Raw genomic sequence first — 22,055 nt, forward strand, 5'->3', positions numbered from 1 at the left:
TACAGTTTTCAATGTGACAGTGTAGGTGCTGTAAAACTCGGGAAGCAACACAAATGCAGCACTCTGATAGGCTGAAACACTTTACAGCATGTTGATGCAGAGTCATTACCGGTATGAGATGGGATGTTGGTGTGGTTCAGTTTTGTATACCATGTGAAAGATTTATGGGGCCGCTTCTGATTATGGGGGGCCTTGTTGGGTAATGATGACAGGAACAAAGGCATTGAAGGGGTAGGGACAATTTCCCTCTCCAGCAAAATCCTGGGACGCAACGCTAGCTGAAATTAAGGGATGCAAACAGAGCTTAATTTAAAATTAAAAAAGGAATCTCAACGCGAAAATTAAAATAGCACTCATTTCAATCAAAGCTGCACATTTGAGACCTACATAGTGATTAGAATTTTATGACAGGCAAGGTTTAGGTTTAAATTGTTTTATAAGATATAACCCTTTAAAAAATATTTTTAGACAAACATTTTAAAAGAATTATAGCAGTATGGCTTTGGTAACTACTGGCCATTAAATGCAACATCTGTTTCTCCTGCATATTTTAATATTAAACCAAGGCCCTGCTTATTAAAGCACTAATCAAGTTATGTTTCAGAGAATGCAATAATAGTATTGTGCTACTGTATATGTATAACATATTAAAATAATATAATATGGAGGTCATGAGTCTATGTGGTATTACATTACCTCCACTTCTTAATGGAAAACATAGCTATCACACGACTATCAGCAGTGGAAATACATTTTATTTGAAAGGCTTTTGTTTTATTGCCTAATAAGCACCACATAAACATTGCCTTCCCCGTCATTCTGTTCAGGAAATGCTACATATGAACAGTTATTTCTCAGTTTAAGATTTGAATGTGGTATTGATTTATGTCTCAAAGGTTTCAATTCCAGTCAGCATGTCTAAAGATATTCACGTTTGTTCTGTAGGCAAGGCTTAGAATGTTTCCAAAAGTGTAAATTAAATTAGTAATGTAATTGATTTGAATGAACTGTAGATTAAAAAACAATAAACAACCTGGCAAGACTATTGCTGCCTTTAGAAAAGGAAACATTGCTTTATAAAGAAAATTGGTATAACTTGATCCAGTATTAAATACTTTGTGTTACGTCAATGCTTTTAAACAACACAAGTTGGTTGAATGAAAATGGAAAATACATTTGTTGGTGGAATTTAGATAATACATACACATCCCTTTATATATTAATAGTTGGAATCAGGGGCACCATTTAGCAGGAGCAGTGTTCCCTACCACTTGTTAATTTTACGAACAAAGCACATATCTTTCATTTTCCCCAGCCTGTGCCTATGTTACTGCAGAACAGTTAGTAATGTAACGACCCATGCCCTTGGAGCCCTTTTGGAACAAAAAAATATTTAAATATATTGAGAAATATAACGCAGTATATAACAAAATGTATTATACAATATATAGCAACATATTTAAAATATATTTTCGTTCCATAAGGGAGGATAAAGTAGCAGACTGTGATGTTGCCAGGTGCAATGAATATCCAATTTATTGGTTGAATTATCATGGTCCCTGCTTGGGCCAAGACCATGCCACAAAAATAATAAAAGACCCTATCTTTCCTGCTCACTGACTCCCATTTTCCTTTACTCAGACACTCTCTGCTCTCTGTCTCAGGCTCTCATTCTATGCCCCTCCCAGGCTTCATTCTCACACACTCTCTCACAGGCCCTCTTTCAGTCTAATTGTTATGTCTCAGCTCATTCATCTGCTCACCACTTGAACCTGCAGCTCTCCCCCTCTCAATCCCGCGCAGATTGCATTTGTACCCGGCCAGCAACTCCCGCCCATTCCACCCAGACTAACCAACCGGATTCCCTCTTTCTCCTCTACCTATCCTAAGTGGCGTAGTAGCACACTTGCACTACATGCAACACATACACAGGTCAAAATAGACAAGACATACAAATGGGACAACATAAAAGTCCAGCAGACACAGAATGGTGCCCGGGTCGCTACAATATTGATAAGTAAAACATGCATTACATGGCAATATCAACAAAATCTGAGCTTTAGTGTCTCGACACAAGAAATTCCATCAATGTTTCTTTTACTGTAAGTGGCAAATTAGCTCTTGCAGTCGCTTCCGCAATATTTGTTATCATATTCGTGTCCTTGGTTTTTTTTTGCTGCTGATCGGAACCTTGTTGTCAGCACTTCTTTTGCTTGCAGTGCCACTCGACCCTGTCACTTTTCTTCACCAATTACCTGTCATGCAAGAACGGTACAGAAGTGTGTTCTGAACTTATATATAAGCTTAAAAATGAGGTATTGGTACTGCACGCCACAGGTGCACGTTGCTTAGCTTTAAAAATTGCCCGTTTGTCCTGTGTTGGTAATTTTGTTGTCATACGATTTATAAAAAAATATATCAAATAATCACAGAAAATGCTCCCTTAATAAACAGATTTTTATGTTTTTTCCAGGGACCTAAGTGGCCCCTTGACCCCTGCTTAATGTTGCCCCCCCCATTTTAATTAAATTGTTTAAAATAAATTAGAAACGGGTGGTAGCGGTAAGCTGAGCTAAGCAAAATAATTGGACAGTACTAAATTGAGGAGAAAAAAAGCAAAAATTGGTGACCACTAAATAAAAAAAAGAAAAAAGAAGAGTCACTTCCAAAACACCACCAGCATAGATTTACTTCATTTGAACGGGATGCATAGTGTAGTTATGAATAAACTGCAGAAGAAAGTGTTTTACATAACTTGATAGTAGAGATTAATGTCTGGATACATTTCAGCTAGGCTTCAGATGGTTCTGTAATGCGACCTGCAAAGTTATCTTATGGGGACACTTTGCTGTTGTTCTATTAGTAGTTTCTTTGAGAGGAATGGTTCCAATGTGAACTCTCCTCTTTCCTACTAATTTGTATTGGTCACTAGGGTTTGTGAAGACTATCTTAAAGCATGTATAGTAGTGTAACTGAATGTGCTCTGTTGCACATGTAGTAAACTCTATCTTATGGGAATACCGGGGGTCTTCTTGGCAACATCAGGCAAGCCTTATAATTTGTAACCCAAAATATGAAGAGAATTGAGATATTGTTATTTCCTGTAGTGTGCACAACATTTACTGTTCCCTCAAGAAGAACATTCCTTATGCCCTTGTAATTTGAACACTGAGCAAAAGTAAAAACAGAAAAAAAAAACATATCCGGAAACTTTATCATTTACTTCCACTTCAGCTTTAGTTGATGATAGAAATACAGAAAGAAAGAAAAAATTAGAAACCAATCCATAAAGGAAGTGGAAAAGGTTCAAAGAAGTCAACCTTAATTAAAAGGTGATTGAAGCTAAGAGAAAACCGATCTGTGTTAGCGGAAGGCCATGGTTGTCTGCAGGGACCCTCTGAGCTGGAAGAGGGAAAAGAATGGTTTCTTCTGTGTTTCTTTTTTTTATAGATGGATATACTGATGTTGCATTTTATCCTGTAGCCTGGAGCCTCCAGACGGAGAGTGCATTTTTTGCACCGGCTCCAGTGTCCTAAAATCGCCTCTGGGTATTGTGTGGAGATAAGGGGTCTAACAAAACATTTCAGGTCAAATGTCATGAGAGCCTCATCTACAGAATGTGGCCTTGTCTCCGACAAACAGGGAGACAGATCAGAGTGCTCATAATTGCAGCAATATAGACTCAAGAGGGAGAATCTGCATTGTTCAGTTCCAGTCTCTGAGGTGTATTATACATTTCTGTAGGAAGTAGATAGACAATCAAGTAATGTTTCTCATTTATTATTCTTGCTGTTTATCCAATTTGCAATGGATAACATGTAGATGCTAAGATTGGGATAACGTCAGTTCAATGACACAAAAAACTGGCTGGGGCTCTCCCCTGCTGGTGTGCATTTCTTTAGTTTTTTTTTGTTTTGTTGAATAATTAAACCCCTTTCAAGTTTGAGGTGCAGCTGCACTTGGTGTTTTGTTTTTTCATAAATAAATGTTATAAAAAAAATTCTAAGGTGGTGAACTTTAACTTTTGTTTCAGTTCTAATTTCAGTTCTAGGTCAGCATGTCTTCCCATATGGAAAAATAGCATATTGCAGTATATGTCAAAGCAATAGAAATATATTTAAAATACATGATAATATATCTCTTTCCTAAATATATGCTGTATAGTGCAATATATTTTAAATATATTCTCAAACATTTCAGAAAACATTCACATTTTTTTAATTCTATAAGAATACAATATATATATTTTATAGATGGCAGAATACTAAAATATATTTTGGATTTCATCAAAATATATTGCAATACATAAAAAAGGCTATTTTGCATGCCATGGCGTGTCCACACTGTTTCTGTAACATACACATTTTCTTTAGTGCATTTTAACAATTCTTAAAATGTTCCTTACCAGACATTATATCTTACTAATACAGGAAAGCAAAGGAACAATCATATATTGCAGTTTTAATTTATTATTAATTTCACACACAAGTCATTATTATCTTGACACAAAACAACTTTATAAATTACATTATCTCACAGTACAAGGAATCATGGACCTACTTAGCATATTACCAGAGCAGGGCATGCTGGGACAGAGTTATTGGACTTTCTATTGGCTCTGAAGGACAGATGGACTGTTCCGTTTCCCTTTTCGTTTGACTTCTCCTAAATATATGAATTAAATATCCTCACTACGTTTGATAGCCAGAATCACAAAAATGATAGTTATAAACAGTTCTACCTAGAACCGCCACGTGGGTCAATGTGATCCATGCATTACAATACATGTCTTTTTTTTAATATAACGTAAGATATTCTATTTTTTTGTAAATGCAGCAAACAAGACACGCCTCCTACTACTAGCACACACGTTCTTTTCTATTTCAAGCCTTTGTTTGTAGACTGGCTATGAGACAGACATTGCTATTATTGTGGATTTGTACAATTGCACAAATATGCCAACTCAATGAAAGTCTAGTTGCTTTATTTCTCGATGTACCTGGGAGACAGCAATCCTTCATTTTGTTCCAGAAATGCAACTGGGAATCTATCAGAAGGAAATATTTAATCTTGAAAGTAGTCATTTTTATTGGAATATGGCAAGCTGTACTCAGATGCATACAGCAAACTGAAATGACAGCTAGGATAACAACTTATGTGCCTAATATGTATGTTATATATTCTTTTTTTATATTACTTTTAGAATTTGTTTTGTTATGTTTTACAGGTTTGGATGTACCAGCTTACACAATAATGTTCAGTGGTTTACAACACAGCTCCTGGATCCACGCACAGAGCGGACGCGTACGCTCCTCCATAGAGTACAACACAGCCATCATACCGGAAGTAGTGTTATATTTTCTTTTTACGTAGTATTAGAAACAATGATTTCAGTTTTACAATTTTGTGTGTACATTTACCCATTTAGACCTGAAAACGGGTATATGTACATACCTGTTTATTTTGAAATGTATATTTCATTATACTTTTTCACTGTTTGTAGTTGTGCTGTATATGAACTCATTTTAAAAATAAAGCCTTTTATGTCTTTTTTTTCCATTATAAATATGGTGTTTCTGCAATGCAAATGTTAGGTGATGTTCACGACTAAAACTTTTGAGTTATATCCGATAGTATGTCTTTCATTTCCATAACAAAGCAGTTTAACCCTTTGTGGTGCTATGTCGGACCAGGTCTAACATTAAAATTTTCCCTTTCCAGTCCAATGTTGGACCCTGTCTGACATCATCAAAAAGACGTAAAGCACAGGTCTCTAATCGTTTTTTTTCTCCTAAAAAAGCCGAGAAAACCTTTCAATGGCTTTTTGAGATGTTATAGTAATAAAATAATGACTTGGATCACATTATTTAGGAGTTTGGTGATAAAACTAATGATCAGAAGAGGATTTATGAGTATGCATATCTGTAAAGAGGTATGTGAAAAATGCAGCAAACAAGGGGTGGGGCTTGGCTAGAGATGCAGTACTGAGTGTCCTTCTGCAAAGTTTGCCTTTTAAACCTGTTTTACTCTGAAAAAGTAAATTGGACATGACACGCTTGACAAGCACTGAATAAATGGACTGCCAAGGATTAAAAATGTATGGATCAAAATGACCCATGTGGCGGTTCTAGGTAGTTCAAAAATCTGGCGGTTCTAGTGTTAACGCTGTTGAATCTGTCATCAATTCTGAGTAGAATGGTGGTGTAGCATAAATGTTATGGTATGTTAGAAAATATTCTAGTATAAATCAAAATGTTGTAAAAATATATGGAAGCATGCTTTGAAATATGTTCCCTCATATTTTGTTTTATGGACATTTTATATATTTAAGTATATTTTTGACATATTCCCAACGTATTTCAAAGTATATGGAAGCATAGGTTCCCTTATATTTCATACTATATAGTGGAATCTATTTTAAAATATATGTTAATATATGTCTAAAATATATTTAAGTAAAGTTAAACCTGTATTAAGAGACCACTCAAGGGGCAGTCTAATAGTGGCCTCTTAACAAAGGTGGTCTCTTCATAGGGCCCATTATGAATTTTCTATTTGTCTCTGACATGCTTTCCTGTAATTATGTATGTGTTGCATACACTGTAAAAGCCATGAAGATGTAATATGAACAAAAGGAAGTATGTAATTTAATAACATCCATTTAGATAATGCATTTACAAAACATTACTTTGTGAAAGTAATGAATGCTTGCCTGTCTCAGGTCACACAATGTTTTAAATCCTTTGCAAATTTCAATGCCTGTGCAGCCTTTCAGGTGATTCATTGATTCACTGCATCCTGAAACCAGCAACAGCACAAGCAGAAGATCTTTCTCGATTACCGCGCTCATTGCTTTCATACTCTTATAAGTATGGCTTATTTCGGTGTTCTTTTTCCTTTTAATGGTTTGCCTTTAAATCTTAAGCCGCTACATCCTAATTATGAGAACATTCAATTAAATTAGCGGGAAAGTTCAAGTAGCATCTGGAGGAAGTGATTAATATCATTGCTTGCTCTTGTGTTCGAATAATGAAGAAGGTGAAACAGAATCAACAAGTCAACCAGGACATCAATGTAAAAAGAAGCGACTTTGCTTAGTAATTAACAGTTTATTTAAGATATTGAATCGGCTCAAAACACGGTCACATGAACAAAAATAAAAACCTAAAACTTCAAGCCCTGGTTCTTTCTGTTTCAAAATGCTGTATCTGCATCTTTCTAGTGCCAAATATTTCAACAGTTTTTCTGGCACTTAGTGTCTTTACAAGTTTAATAACTTTTATTCTGTCATCTAGGGAGGACCTTTTGTTTCTCCATGTTTTCTCTCTCCTTTGCAAGAGAGCGCTGTTGTTTTATTGATTTGGGATAAAAGACTGCTAAAATGGTTACCGTATTCCTTTGAATTTAGGATGTACCATTTAAAACCATATATATATTTTTTATAACAATAGCCCTGTGTAAGAGTGCTTAACACAGGTTTGAGTCCGTTGCTGGGTAAGAGAATTGTTATCGCTGGTCACGTTAGACAGGTGGTCGCTTAATACAGTTAAATAAAAGCACAAATATCACTGGGAGGAATTTAAAGTGGTCACTTAGATCAGGCGGTCGCATGAGCAGGTTTGACTGTATATATAATTATATTTTTACAATGTACTTCAATATTATTTGCTGCCATTTTTTATATTTCACTATATGTTTTAAATATATGTTTTTGAAACATATTTATTGTATATTTTTCTTCTGAAACGGAGGGTTCATCCAATGAACAGGAAATAAGAAAACAGGTTAGTGAGTGTAAAACACACTTCTTAGTTCACTTCACTTTAAGGCACTCCGGATGGACTTCAAGGCTGTTTTTTTTTTTTCCACGGAGAAGACATTTTAATGAGAGGAAAACCTGTCACCTAAGGCAAAACCAATTTTAAGGGTTGTGAATTGCAAAGCACTTTTTCGACGTAGGAGCCACTTTTGAGCATGGTAGTGTCAAGGATACATATGAAAGGTCAAAGGAAGACTGGAGAGCCAAAAGCTTTACACAATCTGCCACGCAATGTTTTCCAGAACTACTGTTCGTCAATGCTAAGCTGCAATCTTATTTGCACTTCGCATTTTAATACAAAATATTAATATTACTCTATTAACCTATTGCAAAGTCGCCACCAAAGGGAGAAAAACGATTCTGCAAATCGAATGAAAATGTCTCCCTAATCCCATTAGCCAAATGAATATCGAATTTTGAAAAGCCTTCAAGTACAGGACTTAACAAGGACTTTCTAGCAGGGTATGATGTAATCTATTTTTGTGCCTCAGCTGGTGGACGGTTTACCTTTAAGTAATTTCCAATATGTTAGGAGATCAAAAGCTATCCTCTCACCACTGAAGTAGTAATCGCTTGTATCTACTGGGGGTTGGTTGGGTAGTGTTCGGGGGTATGCAAAGGTTGCTGGCATTTCCAAAGATAGAAGGGTTGACATTTCTATAGACTTTGAAGTTAATAATCCTTCACAAGTCGGAAAAGATGAGGGATTTTTTTTTTTTTTTTTTTTTTTTGGAGAACCGTTAATGTTTTATATTCAGACACATGCAAAAGTAAATATCAGGTGGATCACAAGTGGAAAAGATAGCTACAGGGTGGACCATTTCGGAACCCTGAATCTTATTGCTTTTGAGGTCAGAGAAAAATTAAACCATGCACAGCTGTAACGAAAGTTACCTTTCCTCAGATATGATGGAGGTGATGATAAATATATTTTTCTTTTCTCATCATTCAGCTGTGTTGGACCTTGCTTTGTGTTTGTCCGTGATTATATGGAGATTGTTGGGAATTACCTTCTATTATCGGCCTTAACAGTATTAATAACTGACAGCTGAGAGCCATTTTTAATATTCTAAAGGGATAGAAATCTAAAGACATGGGCCTATATTCATAAAATGTGGCAGTAATTTCCAGCCTGTAAAAAAATTATTGGGCAGTATTTAAAACACAATTTTTAAAACTACGGGCTGGTTATTTTACCAGCTGATTTTCCGTCACAAATAGTTACTGAGATATTTTATCTAACAAAATGTCAGAGGTATACAAATGAGCCTGTGTCCCCAACTTAAAACATCCTGGCATACATTGTCTGTTTACACCGTCACGTTATGGCTATGGAACATGTCTGGAGACATTGTCCAAAATATCGAGATGACAGTTTTAAAAATAATAATAATTGCACACCCTGGTGCTGGACGTGAGTGAGAACGTTAGGGTAGGTGCAGTATACGCTTTTTGATTTAAAAAAAAATAATAAAATAAAAATTGGCTTTTTATAGTAGATAATTTTTGTATAGCTTATATGTACGTGCCTTCCTAAAAAAGAACTGTAACCACCAAAAATATAATGTGTTGTCACAGCTCATGATATTTTACTTTTGGTTGTGAAAAAAAGAATCCTCTCATGTTACCAAACGTTTCTTTTTTAGCACACATGAACGTATAGAAGGCATCAGAGCGTCAGCAAGCTCTGGTTATGTTTCTCATAATATTATGTTTAAAACTTGAATGACAAATGGTGCACAAAGACAGCAACACACAGTTACATTAAAATAGAAGTAATTGTCAAATGGCAGAAAAATCTCCTATGCTTTTATTTGTTACTATATTCCCTCAGTTTGCAAATACCTGCACAATTCATTCAAATACAATACATACAATAACACCTCAATCTGTTTCTCATACAGTACACCTTACCATACAACAAGCTTCTTTTAAACTAAAAGAAATAAATACAGCTAGGTTGAAAAATTCTGCCTGTTACATAATATTACTCAGTTTCATTGCGAAACTGGATTAAAAAACGCTACATATTTTATGCAATTTAGTTGCAGCTACAACTTCTTGAACTAACTAACAATCCTGTTAGGCACAATATGTATTTTTCAGTATACAGCTAAGGCCAAAAGTTTCCTTTCAATTCGAAGACGACCACCAGCATACTTATGGGGTATGCCTTCTATTGGCAGGTATTCACTGAGCTCTTTATGTCAGAGCTGCCAATAGGCCCCTTCCTGGGGTGATGTCCTCGGTCCCATCTACCAAGGGATTAAACAGTCAACCCATGGAAGCCATTTTCTCATTTGCCTCTCACCTACGGTAATTTAAGACTTCTGTGTTACTGAGCTGAACCTGTTTTGAAAGAGCTTTTCTGAGTCGACTGTAGTTCCCCTGCATTCGTGCTGAAAGCTGGATTACCACTTTCGTGGAATCAGCTGCTCTAAACTTTGGCTTCTTTCTGCTCCTTTCCTCACAGCCTGCCTTGCTTGCGTTTCAGACTGTCTGTATTTAGTGTCTGTCATATGTGATCGACTGCCCAAGCAGTATTGGTTTAAAGGAGTCAGTGTGTTGACTTTTCAGCCTACGCTCCCGGGGAGAGCGCAGTTCTTCCGCCGAGGCAAGGCTTTGCTGTACCACAGGCTGCCGTGTGCGCAGCTGGGAGAAATTTAAATAGATAAATATTATTGTGCACTGTTGTTGGTTTGTGTCCACCTGTGTGTTTGACCCTGTCGCACAATCCTGCTTTGCTTGTGTTATGCTGTGTATTTTAGCTGCCATGCAGTTAAAAAAAACAAACAAACAAACAAACAACAGCCAGTCAAATGTGTAATTCCTCCACCGGGGCTGTGTTCTAACCTGCCCCACTGTAAAGCTTACCTCACCGGCTGCCTCGGCCTGCCCATCCTGGGTGTATAAGGCCTTTAAAAAAAAGTGAGTTCTCCACTGTGTTGTTTTTCAACTCGCCCACTGCGGATTTCGCCTGTGTGTCTCTCTGGTGTATGCTGTGCGCTGACCAGGTGGCTGACTACACGCAGTCAGGGTAGGCACCGCTGCATTAGCTGCCCGCCTGTGTTCTGGTACCTCAGTGCACACTCAGCCCTTCGTACTTCGATGACTCTGTGAGGTGGTACACGGTGCACATGGTACCCAATGCGCACGGTGCTGAGTGTGCACGGTGTTTAGTACTTCGGTGTGCATAGAGTCCCTGGTGTTTGGTACACTCAGTGCACATAGTGCTTGGTGCACACGGTACTCTGTGCATGATGTAAACTCGATGTGCATAGATCCTGAAGTGCTAGGTGCACACGGCGCCCAGTGCTCTTAGTGCACTGTGTTGATTGGTGCTCGTATAGCCTGGTGCACACAGTGCCCTCGGTGCTTAGGTACACCTATGTGCATGGTGCTTAAGAGCATCCGTGCACTCCATGCAGGGGCGTTGTGTGCCGCCTAAGGTTTAAATACCAGGCGGTATTAGAGGAGTGATGGCAAGCATGTCATGGTTCCATGCTTGCATGTCCTGCAGGGAGAACATGCCCCAGGATGATGGGTGTATTCTGTGTGCGTGGTGCTTGGGTGTCCAGCACTCCACGTTGAGAGTTATTGTGACATCTGTGCTGCTTTTCAGCCCCGGCCCCTGACTAGGTCCATGTGGGCGGAGGCTCTGTCCCATGTGGCCGAGCTGTCAGCGGTCCTTGGGGGCCCCAGCCCCCCCACTCCTCCAGTCCCACCAGAGCGCTTCACAGGATATTCCCTGCGCACAGGCTCGGGTGTCAACCCCTTGTAGCCGCTCCACATCTCCGCAAGCGAGGTTAAGCGCTCGAAGCAGGCAAGGGACATAGTGGACCTCAAGGCACAGATGGCCGAGGACCTAGAGCTTTTGACAAGGCAGCAGGCACCTGCTGCTCCAACCGCAGCCCTGGCTCCACAATCGCCTGCCCCAGTACCAGCCCCTGTCTCCACCAGGGGAGCTCAGGGTGAGCAGGAATCGCCATCACTGATGGCAGAGGAGGACGCGCTATTGATAGCAGCCTCCTGGGGTAAGGGCTCTTTCCCCACTGAGATGGAGGAAGGAGAAGAACCTGTGCTCTCTGCTGAGGCAGAGCCTAGTCCCGAGTTTGCCTTGGAAGCTAGTGTGCTCCCGCTTTCAAGCTCCTTGCCGGCACTAATGGGACAAGCTGCAACCTTTTTGCAGGTCCCCTGGATGACTGCGGCTGAGTGTTCCGGACGCAGGCAGTGGCTCCCCACTCACAGCCCGTCCCAGCATTCCCCGATCGTCCGGCCTTGGCACCAAGCATGCTGAAGCAAGCGACGCAGCTTGCTTCCTTTTAAGCTGAGTCTGGCAGGGTTTCCCCCATCTGACTCCTCCATTGCAGCCTTAGTTAAGGCTCTGCCAGTGGAGGGATTGCCTAAAGACCCTATGTGCCTGAACCCTCAGTGCAGGGTCACAGAGACACACCTGAAGAGGGCATATGCAGCGGAGGCACAGGTGACCCGCCTTGCTGACACAGCGGTTATACTGACTGCTTACATGGATGGCATACTAGGGGAAGCCCCACTCCCCGAGCCAGTGGCTTCCGAGTTATACGTCCTTTCAGGCACACTGCTCCAGATTTCCGGCCTTGAAGGGCAAACCCTAGGCCAGAGTCTGGCAAGCTTGATGGTAGCTCGCAGACAGCTATGGATGTCACAGGCGAGGGTCCCTGACGCAGTTAAGGTGGAGTAGTTGCTGGAGCGGAACGTGGAGCGGACATTTCCAGCCCGCTCCTTCACAGCACTGAGAAGCACTCAGCACGGTTTTAGTTTTCTTAAATACATGTTCGGCCATGGAGTTTGCACCACATTTTTTTTTAAATAAAGGTGACAAAAACACAAATGCAGTCACTACAGTATTTTTCATCCTGCCTGTGCATGGTAGCCATTAATTTTCCAGTTTCAAACCAAAATTAGGCATGTTTATGTTTTGCAAACTTGAGAATTGCATTTTTAAAAATGTTTTTTCAATGGGATTGGCGTTGCACTTTATAATCCATTATGGAGGAAAAAAATAGATATTCTCCCGATTGTGGAGCTGCCATATAAAAATGTGAGGAACGTCATCAGTGTGTATATTGTTCTTATACAGTTCTACGGTAATGCCCCAATACAGCGCTGTGAACATGGTTTATATTTTCTGCACTCCTAAGGATAGTTCATACACTACAGGGTGGTCCATCAGCCCCGTTGAGACTCACTCATATGTGTTCATTGGCTGCCTTGAGCTCCCTATGAGATATTGGGATACAAACAAGACCAATATAAAGCTAATTTGCTACGAATCTTATACAAGGTTAGAAATATGTGAGTGCAACGTACAAAACATTGTAGGAACCTGGTAAAAATCTGTTAATTGCAAGATGGTATTTCCTAACTTTTACTTTATTTTCAATTTACACATTTTTTCATTACCAATCAGTAATAATGAGAAAGCGTCTTCGAATTGAATTAGATAACATCTGGGCACTTCATGTCGGCTTTTTTCTTTGCTGATCATAGCTGGGCATGAGGCTTGTTAAACTGTGTATGCCTTTATTGCCTTGTACTGTATGACAGTGATAATAATTAAACCTCACTGTTATTAATGAGCATTTTAATTAGCATTCAAACATCCTTGGGAACATAGAACAAAAAATTATGCAATATGGATCACAGACATAAAAAAAAAAAGCTTCAGTCCCACTCCTAGGCAGTAAAGAACAAAAGCAGCAATGCATAATAGAACATCCATTGAGGTTGATGGGTCAGTGGTTTTGTTAGTAAAGTCCAGCAGCTAATATAAACAATAGCAGTAGAATTATATGTATATATATATATAAACAAAAACAATGTTTTCTTTTTTTTCCCAAACCTGTTTGTAGATTCCTTCTACGAACCGGCAGTAGCATTGCATTCAACAGAACAAAACAATGTAGTTTAACAAATAAAAGGGAATAGCTTTTCTGTCCTTTACTTCTTTTTAGTTTATTTTTTCTAGATCTAAAAGAAAGGGTCCCCAAACAGAAAGCATAAATAAAGTTAGTTTCTATGGAAGTTTACCATGGTAAATGTGCATAGTAATTCTGTAGTTTACAATGGGAAATGTGCATGGTAATTCTACAGATTACCATGGGAAATCTGCATGGTAATTCTTATTTTATTTTTTTGGTTTATTTTATATTTTAAGGTGCTTTATTTTAAAGTAACTAAAAGCCCGGAAACATTTAAACAAGAAGTTTCATATATGAACAGCTAGTTGAAGCTATGCAAGTGTGAGGCATGAGTAAGATAACAGGCACAAACTGAAGTCAGAAATCAGGAAACAATGATAATACATCAAGGGTAAGCGCGAAACCTCGATATTATAATGAGATTCATACATTAGCATACAAAAGTAGTTTGACACAGTCGTAACTAAGCTAGTGCAGCAGGGATGAAACTAAGTTACAGGAGTGCAAATGACTAATACATCTTGGGTAGGTCTACGAAGTCACAAAAACCGACGAAAAGTCAAGATACAAAAGAAAAATCAATGATGCATAGAGGCCGGTATGTCTGAAAGCATTAATGAATATCCCACAGAACATGATTTAAGGTGCAGGGAGGGATCCATACGTGGGGCAGCTGGAATCTGTATCTGAAGTCCACCATGTTTAAAAGGCAAACTAAAAGTATAAAAGACCAATATAAACTTCACACTAATACATACGTACAATTATTTAATTTTTTCTGTAACCGCTGCAGTGACTCGCAGCTTTGTGTTAAAATATGATGTAATTGCTTGGCTGGTTCGCGTATTAAAATAAATACAGAGACCTCCTCAATAAGGTCCTTTTGGACAAACTTTCTCTAGGTCCTGTTATGTACACACAGTGGAATCTTGTAGAAAACAACAATAACTTTGCATCTTTCTATGGGGGCTATTTCTAAGGGGTAACAGAAAAGCTATTTCAGGTAAGTAAAATCACTTTTTGTTTGGAAACAAAAACAGACATATTTATTGCTTGAAGTGCACCAGAAATGTAATTTTAAACATTGCCCCATGGTCTTGCCTCTTTGATCATGCAGGCGACTACAGCCAAAATAAAAAGCAGACAGGGAACTTTTGAGTGAAGTAACCCCATGAGAGACAAGAACAGATTGTAAGTTGGAGGAGGAGAGGAAAACACAACATTGAATGTACACTTGAAACAGGGTGAGCTCAATTTTGCATGTATAAATTCAAATCTTCATGTATTTGAAAATTATTCACCACCTGTTACCAATTACGTGGAAGTATATTTTATATTTATATATTTATATTTTTACAGTATATTTAAGCAGTTTTCATCTTAAATGTTCCTTTTTGGAATCTGCCTACACCTGCCAAAAGACCTTAAGCAAATAGAAGAAAGAATAGTCTTCAGTTGTTCTGCCAGTTTTCAAAGCCCAACCGGCCAAAAGCAGTTTTTTTTTTTTTTCTGGACAGGTTTCTGGGAGTAGAATAATAAAACTCCAGGAATTATTACATTTCTAATATGAATGTGTGAATGTGAAGTGGTTTTATTGTGCAAAATCACAGAAATGTCTTCCACGCATTAAAACAGATGATTTTAATTAGGGAAAACATGCTTCTGCAAACTAATTTACAAATAACTAAAAATGTTATGATCAATGATCATATATTATAAAATCTATTAATCAGGTTATGAGCAGAGGGCCGTTATCCCACTGCTAGATTCCCCTTTAAAGCTTACAGGACTTTAGAATCTTGAAACTTGTTTAAAATGGTAGCATACATTTCAAGCAGCCTAAGTGATCCAGTCTAAAAAATAACTAGAAACTATAAAAAAAATATATATATATCCTCAATTACAAAAACATTTGTTTGGTGTAAAACTGCATTAATATCCTCTACAGTGGTCTTGTAGATGACTGGCCTTGTTTTTTAATAAGTGCCTTTGGCTCACTACACCTAACTGTTGTAGTTGCCAATGATATAGCAGGTTACAACCGTTGCATCAGACATTAATAATTTAAACATCATGCTGGTTTATATTTTTGGAGAATGCTCATAGTTTTCTTAATTTAAACATCATGCTGGTTTATATTTCTGCTAGTGTATGTATCTGGTGTTACTTCTTCAGCACAGCCTCATGCACACCTCCTTTTGTGTACTGATTAAGGGACCATGCAGGGTAAACAACACTTTCCTCACCTCAGACCACCAATGGAGCAGTAAAACGGTGAAAACTAGCAATTTACCATCAGTGCCTTCTTTTAACACTGCTTGTGCATTTTGCTGCTGATGAGAGAAGAAGCATTAAGTGTCTCAGGTGTGTTTGTGTGTGTGTGGGGTGGGCATTCTGGTGCCAGAGTAAAGCTGTTTAAAATGATTTGCATTCACTGTGAACCCCTGTGGTGAAGTAGCCTCTGCTTCGAACAATAGTACTATAATAAACACCTGCTGCAATTCAGTTACTGTCAGTTCAATATGGGTTAATGTATTACTTTCTGCTAATCTAGTTTGGAATACATTATTAAAAGCAGTACTGGTCAAAATTTGTTGTATCCCCAAATTCCACTTCCAGGCAAGAGGCAGATATTGTAATTACCTCAGACTTCCCCTTTTCATTCCCTGGGGACAGCTGGGGGGAAGTGGGGTGGAGCAATTATTTTCATTACAGAGCCACTTGGCTGCTAGAGCCTGCCCCCCACCTAACCTTATTTCCAACTTTTCCTTCTTCGTCCTCTCCATGTTTGCAGCTGTGTTTATTTTTACTAGGTCAGTTACATGATGATATTATGTCGTTCAAAATTCAAAGCCTTTGTTCGGTGATTAGGCAGCAGCAGTATGTGTAGCCCATAATAACTGTGTTTAATGAGCTACTAATCTGGGCACATCCATCTGTTTCTGATCTACATTGTTTGATATGCCTGTTTTCCTGTGTGCCATTTGAACAGTTGCTTGTCTCCTAGTCCAAATAAATGTTTATTTCTTTTATGAACCACATTCCTACAAAAAAGAGGAGGAAGGGGTGGAGGGGGCAGGTGTAACAGTAGCTCCTTAAATATTACAGTGGCTGCCTCCCCTCCCCCCGGATTGTTTAGGATGCTTTCAAATACCTAGATTAACAGGTGGAGTGTTGTGGTTGACAAACCTCCATTTCTTGTCTGTCAGAAGGAAAGCACTCAATAATAAAGATAAATAGGTATTTCACAGACAGGTAATCGCATGATAACAGATCCCCTGTCATTTAATACCAGGTTAGCTATTTCCACCAGTGTCAGGGCTTGCCTGAGCAGTACACCGGTATCAGGTTCTCCAAGGCAATGATCTGTAAATGGGCATGGTTCATTAGGGTTCTGAGAACAGCTGTCAGTGTCCGCTCCAGCTCGGGTTACAGGATATCATTAAATGGGATTCTGTGTCAGTCTCGTTGTCTTGAGCCAAAGTCATAATTCTTAACTCTGCTGGAATCGCTATGAAAACTGATGAAACGTCTCTGAAGGTTTCAGCTTACCTAAAAAGGCTGTTGAAGTCACACTGTCCCTTTCTTTTCTGGAGACTTGATTGAGGCCCACAAAGGAAAGTTATATCTGAGGAGAATCCCTGGTTCAAATCCAGGCTTATCAACTGACTGTCTTTGGACATGACTTTGTGTGTGTGTTAACTGTTTAATAGCAGGAACCCACTTTCTAGGTTTCTAGGTGCTGAACTTGAGCAAAGTGTATATAATATGAAACAATTCTGTAACTAAAAATCAAGTTTTACAACTATCTAAACCATCTCACGCAGTCACTAACAATAAAGGATCACTATATTTTCAATCAAAAAAATGCTAGTGGATGAATGCCAACATCTATGCATTACAGAGTTTTATCACAGCATGTGACATTTTACAATATCCTTTGATATTTGAATATTTTTTGGACTATGACTTTGAAAGAAAGCACAGAACTACTTCGTTTTTTTTTTATTGTAATTGTAGGAATGTATTTAAAAGGTATTTCAATATGTTTCTTAAAGGGAAGTGCAAAATGAGTGTCAAAAATTTATGTTTACTGTCAGATTACCAGTAAGCTACTTTTCAGTATTTGCCAAATTATGTAGATCACATATTGGTAATAAATATAACACACATACTGTAAATACATTTCTGAAAACATTTTTTGTAAGAATAATAAGAATTACATCAAGCATCATACACTTTGCTATTTTATATGCATGCTGTTAGCTCACAGACACTCACTGTCATGTCATTGCATTTTTCATTAAGGTTCAAATTGTTGTCATGAAAAAGGGATACTTATAGCAGAGTGGGCTTCATAAATAATGTTTCCAAAACACAAGCTGTCTAAAGGTATTTCTTTCTGATTGAAATATTAAAGTCAGGTGGTTAAATACGGATTCATCCAGTACACACTGTGCAACATCCATAAGCAAATACAACACCTACACACATAGGGGCTGGTGTAAGGATAGGCGCTGTGCAAACAATTGCTGCTGCAAAATCCAAATTGTCTAGCGGCCAGGCAACTATTTTGCACTGTGACTTATGTAAGCTTAAGAGCAATGCAAATTACTCAACAAGCACAAATAATGAGCTGCAATCATGATGAGGGTCGCAATGAGCGCCGCCTGTGCTTCAAGCCATTTACAGCCGCGTTCACAGCCTAGAGGTGAGGGGAGTTAGTACAGAGAGCAGTAGGCACTGTATGAGATTTGTGCAGCGCAAAAATCAAACCAAACAATCAAAACAAATATGTCAGAAGAAAGACAGCAAAGTCCTCTTGATGCACGGAAAAGAAGAGAAAGGTTTTCTAAGGAGAAGCTAAGAGTCTTTACGGCTGAGGCCACTCAGCATGAAATTTAGCATGAAATTTAGGAAAAGCCTTGGCCAACTTCAGTTATGCTACCAAAGAGGCCATATGGTCCTCTATAGTGGAGAAAGTCAGTGCTGTCGGTGTTACCAGAAAGACAGTCAACCAGGTGATGAAAAGAGGAAATTCAGCTACTAGGTCTAGAATGACCTGTGGAGTGAGACGATAACACCTTACTGCCAGGTCCTCCGGCATCCCAAAGTGACCCTGGGTTTGAATATGCAGGGCCTTCTCCGAAGGTTTTCCTCAATAAAGCGTTGCCCCATCAGGAAGTGTACCACAGCAGCCAGGCTAATGACAGGTCTCTGCATGTGTGTGTTTTTATACAGCTCTTAATTAATCGTTTCTACAATGGTTTGCACCCTGTAAGAGGAGGTGCAAAGTTTTTAGATGGTCAGCAATTGCCCAAGTGCAAGGCAAAATCCTTACATCCCATTATAATGTTTGTGTCCGCTTTGTGTTCCAGATCCCCACCAAATTCCATGGTCTTTTCTTCATTTGAAGACATTTCAATATAATTTAAATAGATTAATGATGACAAAGTGCTAATTTGATAGCAGGTGCAGAACGACAGACGAAAACCATTCTTTACATATGCTGCATTTTTAGTGGCCACCAAAGTCCCACTTTACGGCCGCTAAACACGGTTTGCTCATTGCAAAATGTACATTTTGGCCGCAAATCACTTTGCACGTATCGTTAGATAAGCCCCAGAATCTTAATGACTATTTTTCTTCTTGTGGTATGAGGATTATCATTAGACATTGCGATGTGGGGCCTGCCTGACACAGCACCACAGTTAATTGCGGTTACCAGCATTTTCAAGACAACATGAAAAAGCAGAGACAAACAAATAACTAATCTCAAAAGGTATATAATATGCCCTCCAGCAGCTATTGTAATTCACTTGCAGTAAAAGGCACATTTTAACTGGATTCAATGTAAAGAGCTGGAGAGTGGCAAATAAGTGTATTGAGCATCTGATTTTCTTGCATGTCTTTTCTCCAGCTAATGTAGTGTGTTCATCCATCAGCTTCGATTTCACAAGAGAAAGATTGACAAATGTAGAAACCCAAGGTCTTTTTTTTTCAAAGGTAACTGAAAGTGACAGCTTTTAAGTTACTCACTTTTGATGTTTACTTTGGAGAGGGTAACCACACTTAAAATATGCAAAAAATGTCCCATGATATGTAGACTAACTTCCATTTGAACTCCTAAATGTCCTCTATCTGTTTCCTTTTCCTTTTGCAATCGCATCTACAGATTTGTCTGAGGGGACTATTCTTTACACTTCTGAATTCTGCTGTCAGTCAGTGGTGGGATTCTTATATAATATATGGTATTGAAAAGTTCTGGCAGAGAAAATGGGTTTTTTTTAAGGATTAGGGTGTATCCTTTTTCTGTGTAACAAGCCAATTTAAGTACTTAAACCCAGTTAAGCAATTAATTAGTTCTTCCATTTATTTTTACAAGCAGAGCACTCTGTCAGTTTTCTACTGGAGTTACACCAGGATTGAAAAATATATATTTTATTAGTTCAAAAGACATAATTTGTTAATTGGTTATGGAAGCCACAGACCAGCCCTTTATCTATGCAATAATATGATTTAAAAGTTAAAAAGAACAGTATTGAATTCCTTATTGTGTTATTCCATGGTTTACACAAAAACACATTTCTATATTTACCCTAAATGTTTCTTTGCAACAATAAATTGAATGGACAGCCACACACCTAAACCTTTTGTTTTCTTTAAAGCTAATGTTTTAACTCGAGGTCTGTGATTAATGCTATGTTAGGCCCTACTGTCTGCTTGGCAGCTGGCACTCAAATTATACCACTGTTGCGCATACTTAACTGCTTCTCCAATTTACAGTATGGAGGTTTGCAGAGAACATCTGGCAAAACAATTTTCTTTCATCATGTTGCTATAGGAGGACTGTAATGACAAGTATTCTTGTCATTTGGCAAAAGACTGGTTTCTGCGTTCTGCATGTAGAGTTGCAATCGCATGTAAGGCATCCTCCTCCGTGTATTTACAAAGGAGGTGTATAATAATGGAAAACTGTCTCATATTTGTGTTAGTCTGAGACTTATGCAGCATGGTGTAGTGTTTCAGGGGAAAGGGCTCAAGCAATCAAAAACTACTGCATGTTGCTACTCAAATAGAATTCCTGTGTTCCTGCTACGCCATTTTAAAATGGCACTTTTACATAGTTGTAACAGGAGCCTTCAGAAAATGTTGTTCATTTTAGAAGGCCTCTATTGGAACTATGTAAAAGTGCAATTTTAAAATGGCATAGCAGGAACACAGCAATCCAGGTAACAATATATTATATACAGTGTGCCCACATTAATGTGAGGATAATTCCTAACATACAAAGAGTAGTGACTTTCTAATTCTGTCACTCCTCTGCTATAACAATGCACATCGGTACCAGGATTCACCTCTCAAAGTGCTTACCTCGCAATTTTTTAATTTGGTGGAGCTCTGCCTTGAAATAAGGATCTTATCTTAATTTTGCTTTTCTTTTTCTATCCTCTGAATACCACAGGCATTATAATTATTTTGGGGGTTGTTTCTGGGGACTTTCTCGACTGTTGATCTCCAAATAAAAGCTGGCTTGGGCAAATATAGTACAGTAGCATAACGTAGGAGAAACATGGGAAATAAATGCAGAGCCTACAAACTGGAAGGCCATAGCCTAGCATTACTTTCAGGAATGAGGAAACTTAAAGTGATTAGCTTTCCATAGCAGCAACGACTTTGGCCAGTTTGGGGCATTTCTAGAGAAAGATTTTATTTAAGTCACTATTAAGGCTTTTGTTGTTATTATTATTATTATTATTATTATTATTATTATTATTATTATTATTATTACATGCAGGAGGGTTCAGTGTGTTATTCTTAACATAATCATCTCTATTTACAGTGATTGATGTTGAACTGTGGACATTTTAAAGACACAGGATTATTTAGTACAGATTATAAGTACATGTGTAACTCATGCTGTGTGAGAGAGCCCCAATTAAATTGTAGCTAGGTGTCTTGACATGCTGAGATACTAATCACAAATTATTATTATTAATGCCATGCTTGGCCTGCTTGGTTATTCAAAAAGATCAAGCATTTTGTTATGCAAAAGCAGTGGGAGACTGTTGGCTGTTGAAATGGAAATCTCTGTAACTAGGTGAGCCACAGAAATATTTTGGCAGTGACAAAGACAGTATCTTCTGATACTGATCCAAGATCAAAGTCCAATTAACTCTGACAAAGTGAGCCTCCAGTTATATGTTCTGTGTGTTTTCTTTTCAGCAGTATGTACAGTAAACGTTTCATTAGTCTTGGTTAGCAGAAAGTACAGT

Source organism: Polyodon spathula, chromosome 4 (genome assembly GCF_017654505.1).
Source record: "Polyodon spathula isolate WHYD16114869_AA chromosome 4, ASM1765450v1, whole genome shotgun sequence".
In the NCBI taxonomy this organism is placed as follows: Eukaryota; Metazoa; Chordata; class Actinopteri; order Acipenseriformes; family Polyodontidae; genus Polyodon; species Polyodon spathula.